Source organism: Hyla sarda, chromosome 1, assembly GCF_029499605.1.
Source record: "Hyla sarda isolate aHylSar1 chromosome 1, aHylSar1.hap1, whole genome shotgun sequence".
NCBI classification, from domain to species: Eukaryota; Metazoa; Chordata; class Amphibia; order Anura; family Hylidae; genus Hyla; species Hyla sarda.
Window position 1 is genome coordinate 297,080,761 of NC_079189.1, and position 10,235 is coordinate 297,090,995.

The window sequence follows — 10,235 nt, forward strand, 5'->3', positions numbered from 1 at the left end:
AGAGAGCGAAACGCGTCAGTTATCTTATCCATCCTGTATGTGTTTTTCCTTGCTATGGCATGGATAAAGAAGTGATCTGTAACATACCTGGTGCCGGACATCCTTGCTTTTCTGCTGTGTTGTTGGACCGGCGGGTCCATTGAGCACAGGTGTGTAGGTGATCGGCCTCTGGCTGTGAGCGGACATTACAGTTCTTGCAGATTTATAAATTACTTCTGTTTAAAAATCTTAATCCTTCCAGGACTTATCAGCTGCTGTATGCTCCACAGGAAGTTCTTTTCTTTTTGAATTTATTTTCTGTCTGGCCACAGTGCTCTCTGCTGACACCTCTGTCCATGTCAGGAACTGTTCAGAGCAGGATAGGTTTTCTATGGGGATTTGTTCCTGCTCTAGACAGTTTCTGACATGGCCAGAGGTGTCAGCAGAGAGCGCTGTGATCAGGCAGAAAGGAAGTTCAAAAAGAAAAGAATTTCCTCTAGTATACAGCAGCTGATAAGTACTGGAAGGATTACGATTTTTAAATAGAAGTAATTTACAAATCTATTTAACTTTCTGGCACCAGTTAATAAAAAATATAAATAAAATGTTTTCCAGCGGAGTATCCCTTTAAAATAGCGCATATGTCCTGAAAGGAGTCACTAGGTCACTCTTTGGCCATAGAAGTGAATGGGGTCCGCTACTCCCATTAACAGTGTATGCCAGCATCCTGATTTCGGCAGATGCGAGTAACAGGCAGGAATGCAGTGTAATTGTACCCTAACACAACTTTTTTCGGTCCGGTCGGCTCATTTTTGCGCCATATGTGCTTTTTCCCCGCACCTAAAACTGTGGTCAACCATGGTTTTAGGTCCGGTTGTAAAAGCGCATATGGCGCAAAAATGAGCCGACCGGACTGAACGTTTCACTCCGTCCGGCTCATTAAAATGAATTACCTATGGGAGCACATAGAAAGGCATACGGGAGCGCAAGGTTTTAGCTCCCCCTTGCCGTATGCGCTCCCGTATGGGAGAAAACGTGATGTCAACCAGCCTCAGGGTGGGTTCACACGTAATTTTTATCTCCATTTCAATGTTTCTGCTAATTTTGCTGTATACAAAAACTGGCATGCAGGATTTTTTTCTCTGCTAAAGTCCCGTCATTTCAACGGAATCAGTGAACAGAGATCCCGAATACTAATGTTAACATTGGTTAAAATGTATCTTTGCACTTTTTTACCTACCTTCCTTAAAGGAAAACTGTCACTTGTTTTCTCCTGCACTATCCACAGGTACTGGTGGATAGTGTTTGGCAGATGCCGATTAAAATGAGCCCTACCTTGTCTGGATCTGCGCCGCCGTTCTCCCGCAATTGTAGTTTTATTATCTGTTGAAATCTTGCTGTAACTGGCACGGGCGGGGCTTCGGTGCTTAACTGGCACTGACGTCAGCGCCGTTTATGAATATTCATCCTCAGTTAGGAGCGGCAAAGAGAGGGAGAACTAGAGGAAGGGGGATGAATATTCATAAGCGGTGCTGACGTCAGTGCCAGTTAAGCACCGAAGCCCCGCCCGTGCCAGTTACAGCAAGATTTCAACAGATAATAAAACTACAATTGCGGGAGAACGGCCGGGCGGATCCGGACAAGGTAGGGCTCATTTTAATCAGTGTCTCCCTCACTATCCTCCAGTACCTGTGTAGAGAAAACAAGTGACAGTTTTCCTTTAATTAAAATCTTTGCATAATAGGATCAAAGGATCACATAACTTGTAATGAGAAAAATGCAGGTAAAAACACACACATGTACTGTACTCACTCCAGAGTGTAAATACCTATAAAACATGATAAAAAGCAATATTACAGTACAATTTAATCACCCCTTGCCCCCCCCCTCACGCCCCATCCAGTATTATTTCAACCTCCCTTTATACCCTGTGCCAAATTATCCCCCCCCCCCCCTTACGCCCTGTGCCACATCATTTCCCCTTGTTTCCTCTGTGACATTTATTACCCTCTGTGTAAATTCATCACCCCACTCATTATGAAGTGGCACAGGAGGAGAAAGGGGGAATGAAATGGCACAGGGGGTGGTAAAGATGGGGTGATGAATTTGCACAGCAGGTAATAAAGGGGAATTAAATAGCACAGGGGGGGGGGTTCAAGAGGAAATTATGTGGCACATTAAGCAATAAAGGGGGGATGATTTGGCACAGGGGGAATAAAGTGGCACAGTGGGATTAGGGAAGGAGGGGGGTGAATGATGAGGCCAGCGGATGTACAGAGGCAGGAGACAACTGTTTAACCCCTTAAGGACTCAGCCCATTTGTGCCTTAAAGGACAACTGCAGCGGCATTACACTTATCCCCTATCCACAGGATAGGGGATAAGTATTTGATCGCGGGGGGTCCGACCGCTGGGACCCCCCCCGATCTCCCTAAGGGAGCGCTAAGGCGCGTAGCGTCGACCTAGAGGTCGACAGTGACGCCCCGTCTCCTCCCCGTCCCCATACAGTTCTATGGGGGATGTGGGAAGGCATAGAGATGTATGGAGGAGGCATGCCGGCCGCAACGTCATGCTGCAGCTGGCACGCCCCCTGCACGGGACAGCCGTGGCCCTGTACAGGAGATAGCCGGGGGCCCCAGCGTTCGGATCCCCCGCGATCAAACACTTATCCCCTATCTTGAGGATAGGGGATAAGTGTTTGCAACGCTGCAGATGTCCTTTAACCCCTTAAGGACTCAGGGTTTTTCCGTTTTTGCCCTTTCGTTTTTTCCTCCTTACCTTTTAAAAATCATAACCCTTTAAATTTTCCACCTAAAAATCCATTTTATGGCTTATTCTACTTTGCAGTGACATCAGTCATTTTACCCAAAAATTCATGACGAAACGGAAGAAAAAATTATTGTGCGACAAAAACGAAGAAAAAACGCCATTTTGTAAATTTTGGGGGCTTCCGTTTCTACGCAGTGCATATTTCGGTAAAAATTACACCTTATCATTATTCTGTAGGTCCATACGGTTAAAATGATACCCTACTTATATACATTTGATTTTGTTTATACATTTAAAAATGTCATCTTCTGACCCCTATAACTTTTTTTATTTTTCCACGTACAGGGTGGTATGAGGGCTCATTTTTTGCGCCGTGTTCTGAAGTTTTTATCGGTACGATTTTTGTTTTGATTGGACTTTTTGATCACTTTTTATTCATTTTTTAACCTCTTAAGGACCCAGGACGTATGGGTACGTCCTGGGTCCTGGTCCTGCGATATAACGCGGGGTCACACGGTGACCCCGCATCATATCGCGGCGGGCCCGGCGTCATAGTGAAGCCGGGACCCGCCTCTAATAGCGCGCGGCACTGATCGCTGTGCCGCGGGCTATTAACCCTTTAGCCGCGCGCTCAAAGCTGAGCCGCGCGGCTAAAAACGAAAGTGAAAGTTGCCGGTTAGCTCAGGGAGCTGTTCGGGATCGCCGCGATTATACGCCGCATCCCGAACAGCTGTAGCACAGGAGGAGGTCTTCTTACCTTCCTTCCTGCAGTCCGATCGCCGAATGAATGCTTCAAGCCTGAGATCCAGGCTTGAGCATTCAATCGCCGAAAACACTGATTGATCCATTCCTATGCACCCTGAACGCAGAAAAATAAAAAAGTTATAGGGGTCAAAAGATTACCATTTTAAACGTATAAATTTTCCTGAATGTATTCATGATTTTTTTCGGAAGTAATACAAAATCAAACCTATACAAGCAGGGCATCATTTTAACCGTATGGACCTACTGAATAAAGATATGGTATCATTTTTGCTGAAAAAGGTACTGCGTAAAAACGCAAGCCCCAAACTTACAAAATAGTGTTTTTTCATCAATTTTGTCGCACATTGATTTTTTTTCCCGTTTCACCGTAGATTTTTGGGTAAAATGACTAATGTCATTACAAAGTAGAATTAGTGAAGCAAAAAAATAAGCCATCATATAGAATTAGAAGAGTTATGATTTTTTAAAGTTAAGGAGGAAAAATTGAAAATGAAAAAACGGAAAAAGCCCGGGTCCTTAAGGGGTTAATGGTATAAAAAGTGACCAAAATACGCTTTTTTGGAATTTTTTTGTGCGTACGCCATTGACCGTGCGGTTTAATTAATGATATATTTTTATAGTTCGGACATTTACGCACGCGGCGATACCACATATGTTTATTTTTATTTACACTGTTTTATTTTTTTTATGGGAAAAGGGGGGTGATTCAAACTTTTATTAGGGAAGGGGTTAAATGACCTTTATTAACACTTCTGTTAAACTTTTTTTTGCAGTGTTATAGGTCCCATAGGGACCTATAACACTGCACACACTGATCTCCTATGCTGATCACTGGCGTGTATTAACACGCCTGTGATCAGCGTTATCGGCGCTTGACTGCTCCTGCCTGGATCTCAGGCACGGAGCAGTCATTCGTCGATCGGACACCGAGGAGGCAGGTAAGGGAACTCCCAGTGTCCTGCAGGCTGTTCGGGACGCCGCAATTTCACCGTGGCGGTCCCGAACAGCCCGACTGACTAGCCGGGATACTTTCACTTTCGCTTTAGAAGCGGCGGTTAGCTTTGACCGCCGCTTCTAAAGGGTTAATACCGCACATCGCCGCGATCGGCGATGTGTGGTATTAGCCGCGGGTCCTGGCTGTTGATGAGCGCCGGGGCTGATGCGATGTGATGCGGGGTCGCAGCGCGACCCCGCTTCATATCGCGGGAGCCGGCGCAGGACGTAAATATATGTCCTGCGTCGTTAAAGGGTTATATTTTCATCCACAGACTAGTATGAGGACTTGTTTTTTTGCGCGACCAGTTGTACGTTGTAATGCCATCACTCACTTTACCATAAAATGTATGGCGCAACCAAAAAAATACTATTTGTGTGGGGAAATTAAAAAGAAAACCACAATTTTGCTAATTTTGGAAAGTTTAGTTTTCACGCCGTACAATTTACGGTAAAAATGACATGTGTTATTTATTCTTTGGTTCAATACGATTAAAATGATACCCACTTAAAAAAAATATTTTTAACCAAATTAGTACGTTTAAAATCCCCCTATTTTGAAGACCTATAACTATTTTTCTGTATAAGCGGCGGTATGAGGGCTCATTTTTTGCGCCGTGATCTGTACTTTTTATTTATACCATATTTGCTTATATAAAATTTTTAATGCTTTTTTTATAAATAATTTTTTGGAATAAAATGTTATAAAAAAGCAGCTATTTTGGACTTTTTTTTTACGTTAACGCCGTCCACCGTACGGTATCATTAACATTTTATTTTCATATTTGGGATATTTATGCATGCAGGGATACCAAATATGTATATAAAATATTTTTTTACACTTTTTTGGGGGTGAAATTGGGAAAATGAGACAATTTACGTTTTTATCGGGGGGAGGGTTTTTTTAAATTTTTAAATAATTTTATTAATTTTAAAAACTTTACTTTTAGTTTTACACTTTCATAGTCCCCATAGGGGACAATTTATAGCAATCATTCGATTGCTAATACTGTTCAGTGCTATGTATAGGACATAGCACTGATCAGTATTATCGGTCATCTTCTGCTCTGGTCTGCTCGATTTTAGATCAGAGCAGAAGACACCGGGAAGGCAGCAGAGGCAGGTGAGAGGACCTCCATCTGCTGTTCTGGATGATCGGATCGCCGCGGCAGCACTGTGGGCGATCCGATCATCCATTTTAGTGTCCGCAATGCTGCAGATGCCGTGATCTGTATTGATCACGGCATCTGAGGGGTTAATGGTGGACATCCGCGCGATTGTGGATGTCCGCCATTACGGGGAGGTCCCTGGCTGCTATTAACAGCCGGGACCTGCCGCGCATGACATGAGCATCGCTCCGATGCTCGCGGTTATGCATAGGACGTAAATGTATGTCCTGGTGCGGTAAGTACCAGCTCACCAGGACGTACATTTACGTCCTGCCTCGTTAAGGGGTTAAACAGCAGTCTTCTGCTTCTGTGCTGGGGCTGCTGAAGGGTGGTGCAGCAGGTGGCCAGGACACCCTGAGAGTCTGGGCTCCTTACTGGGCTATTGGCTGTACCTCCTAATGGCAACCCAGTGTACAAGGTAGGGCCAGCGATTAAGCCGAGTTTTCCCCTATTGGGAGTGTGTTGTCCCCTATTGGGAGTGTTTTGTCCCCTATTGGGAGTGTCTAGTCCCCTATTGGGAACGTTTAGTTCCCTATTAGGGGTGTCTGCATCCACTATTGGGAATGTCCCCTATTCAGGGTGCAAATACATTAAGTCTTATGGAACTCGGGGCCGAGAAACAAACTGTCCGCTATTGGGAGGTGTCCACTAAGGGAGATTTTACTGTATGTGTGCATATATATATATATATATTTATATATATATAGTGTATGTGTGTGTATATATATATATATATATATATATATATATATATATACACACATACACTAATACACACTTTTTTGAGGGGAAAAACCACCATTAAAACTGCGTCGTGGAGGACAATCAAACATTATTTTTATAATAGTATAATTTTTGGTGGCACAATGTAAACCTTTGCGGGAGGCCTAGAAAGGTGCAAGTCACATGCTCCTCTGTGTGCAGGCACCTTATGGACGGGTTCGCCGTCAGATCTGCGCTGTACTGACAGGAAAGCAAGGTGGTGGGCTTTCATCAATAAGAAGAATGGCACATCAGGAATGGATGTGGCATTATTGAAGTCACAATATTAGACTATTTATATACATTGCTGATGTTTCATATAAAAGTTGCCAAGCGAGTTAAACATTTTTTTCAAGCATTTTTTATACAGACATATTTAAAATGTGTTTTTTTTATCCAAGAATTTTCTTTTCAAACCGAAAATGCCTCAAAGAAATGCCCAAAACACCAAACACCTTTTTTCTGTATAGTGACTTTAATAATTCACTATAGACTTTTTTATATTTATAAAGTCCCTGCAGCAGGTTGAGTCAGGAAAGCAAGTGGAGCTTCAGAATACTTTTTCTAATTTTTGACCAGGAAAGTGTTGGCCTCTGCATTGGACTCTGTACCGCGCCTGGATCCATACATCTCTCTTATGATATGGAACCTATAGAATAGCTCTGGTTTCTCTTTTTCTGATGTGCACAGCCGCATGGATTCATATTTTATTTTTTAGGGAACATTATACAATAGAAGCAGTACCCAAAAGTAGACACCTTGGAAATTCTCCTCTGTGCTGTAAATAATAGGGCCACATGGATATCACACTATGTGGGAGATTTACATAACCTGTGTAGAGTAAGAGTGGTCGATTGCCCATAACAACCAATCAGATTGCTTTTTTTCATTTTTCACAGGCCTCTTTAAAAATGAAAGAAGCAATCTGATTGGTTGCTAAGAACAACTGCACCACTCTTCCTCTACACAGGTTTTGATAAATCCCTCCCCCCCCCCCCCCCCATGTGTTGGGAAACCATCTAAAAGGTATTCCGACAAGTGCCTATTGTGTAGCTATAGAGTCCAGCAGATGAGTGGATTTTTAACCTCTTCAGGACGCAGGGCGTATGGATACGCCCTGCATTCCGAGTCCTTAAGGACGCAGGGCGTATCCATACGCCCGTGGGAATTCCGGTCCCCACTGCTAGCCGGTTGGAGACCGGAGCCGGATGCCTGCTGAAATCGTTCAGCAGGCATCCCGGCATATCGCCCAGGGGGGTCATTATGCCCCCCCATGTCGGCGATGGCCGCAGATTGCTGGACAATTCAGTCCAGCGATCTGTGGCGATTCCGGGTCAATCGGGTCTCCAGTGACCCGGAATTACTGGCTGATCGGAGCCATCTCTGACGGGCCCGAACAGCCATAGCCAGCAGGGGTGAGGTGGCACTGGTGCCACCTCACGATCGCCCTGATTCGTCGGCCGGTTTACCGGCCCACCAATCAGGGCACCTGCTGCGGGTGTCACTCCCGCAATCCGCTCCGCCCCTCTTCCGGAGGACGTGAGCGGGTGCGGGAAGAAGACCCCGGGTGCTGTGGACCCCGATCCCCGGCGTCCCTGTTGGGATCGGGGCCCCAGGAGCGACGGCCGCGGCGAGGGACTGACCTGCAGCGGAGCAGCAGCAGGAGGTGAGTGACAGCCTCCTGCTGTTGCTTAGCAACAGCTCCCAGCATGCAAAAAGGGCATGCTGGGAGCTGTAGTTATGCAACAGCAGGATGCAGACCACCACAACTCCCAGCATTCCCTTATGGGCATGCTGGGACTTATAGTTTTGCAACAGCTGGAGGCACATTTTTTCTATGGAAAAGTGTACCTTCAGCTGTTGTATAACTACAACTCCCAGCTTGCACAAACAGCTAAAGTGCATGCTGGGAGTTGTAGTGGTGCATCTGCTACCTAACTCAGTGTTTCACGAGTGGTGTGCCTCCAGCTGTTGCAAACTACAACTCCCAGCATGCACCGTATATGCTGGGAGTTGTAGTTTTGCAACAGCTGGAGGCACACTGGTTGTGAAACACTGAGTAAGGTCACAAACTCATTGATACACAACCAGTGTGCCTACAGCTGTTGCAAAACTAAAACTCTCAGCAAGTACAGTCTGTCAGCGCATGCTGGGAGTTGTATTTTTGCAACAGCTGGATGTTCCCCCACCCCCAATGTGAACGTACAGGGTACACTCACATGGGCGGAGGTTTACAGTAAGTATCCGGCTGCAAGTTTGAGCTGTGGCAAATTTTCTGCCGCAGCTCAAACTGCCAGCGAGAAACTACTGTGAACCCCCACCCGTGCGACTGTACCCTAAAAACACTACACTACACTAACACACAATAAAATAAAAAGTAAAAAACACTACATATACACATACCCCTACACAGCCCCCCTCCCCAATAAAAATGAAAAACGTCTGGTACGCCACTGTTTCCAGAATGGAGCCTCCAGCTGTTGCAAAACAACTACTCCCAGTATTGCCGGACAGCCGTTGACTGTCCAAGCATGCTGGGAGTTTTACAACAGCTGGAGGCACCCTGTTTGGGAATCACTGGCGTAGAATACCCCTATGTCCACCCCTATGCAATCCCTAATTTAGGCCTCAAATGGGCATGGCGCTCTCACTTTGGAGCCCTGTCGTATTTCAAGGCAACAGTTTAGGGTCACATAAGGAGTATCGCCGTACTCGGGAGAAATTGTGTTACAAATTTGGGGGGTATTTTTTGCTTTTACCCTTTTTAAAAATGTAAAATTTTTGGGAAAACAAGCATTTTAGGTAAAAATTTTTTTTTTTACATATGCAAAAGTCGTGAAACACCTGTGGGGTATAAAGGTTCACTTAACCCCTTGTTACGTTCACCGAGGGGTCTATGCCATGTGTTTTTTTTTTTTGCTGTCCTGGCACCATAGGGGCTTCCTAATTGCGACATGCCCCCCGAGCAAAATTTGGTCTCAAAAAGCCAAATATGACTCCTTCTCTTCTGAGCATTGTAGTTCGCCCGTAGTGCGCTTCAGGCCAACTTATGGGGTACCTCCATACTCAGAAGAGATGGGGTTACAAATTTTGGGGGGTATTTTCTGCTATTAACCCTGAAATTTGGGGGAAACACATTTTTGTGACATTTGTTTACTTATTTTTTTACGTATGTAAAAGTCATGAAACACCTGTGGGGTATTAAGGCTCACTTTATTCCTTGTTACGTTCCTCAAGGGGTCTAGTTTCCAAAATGGTATGCCATGTGTTTTTTTTTTTGCTGTTCTGGCACCATAGGGGCTTCCTAAAAGCAACATGCCCCCCAAAAACCATTTCAGAAAAACGTACTCTCCAAAATCCCCTTGTCGCTCCTTCGCTTCTGAGCCCTCTATTGCGCCCGCCGAACACTTTACATAGACATATGAGGTGTGTCCTTACTCGAGAGAGAAATTGGGCTACAAATATAAGTATAAATTTTCTCCTTTTACTCCTTTAAAAATTCAAAAATTGGGTCTACAAGAACATGCGAATGTAAAAAATGAAGATTGTGAATTTTCTCCTTCACTTTGCTGCTATTCCTGTGAAACACCTAAACGGTTAAAATGCTGACTGAATGTCATTGTGAATACTTTGGGGGGTGTAGTTTTTATAATGGGATAATTTGTGGTGTATTTCTAATATGAAGACCCTTCAAATCCACTTCAAACCTGAACTGGTCGCTGAAAAAAAGCGAGTTTCAAAATTTTGTGAAAAATTTGAAAATTGCTGCTGAACTTTGAAGCCCTCTGGTGTCTTCCAA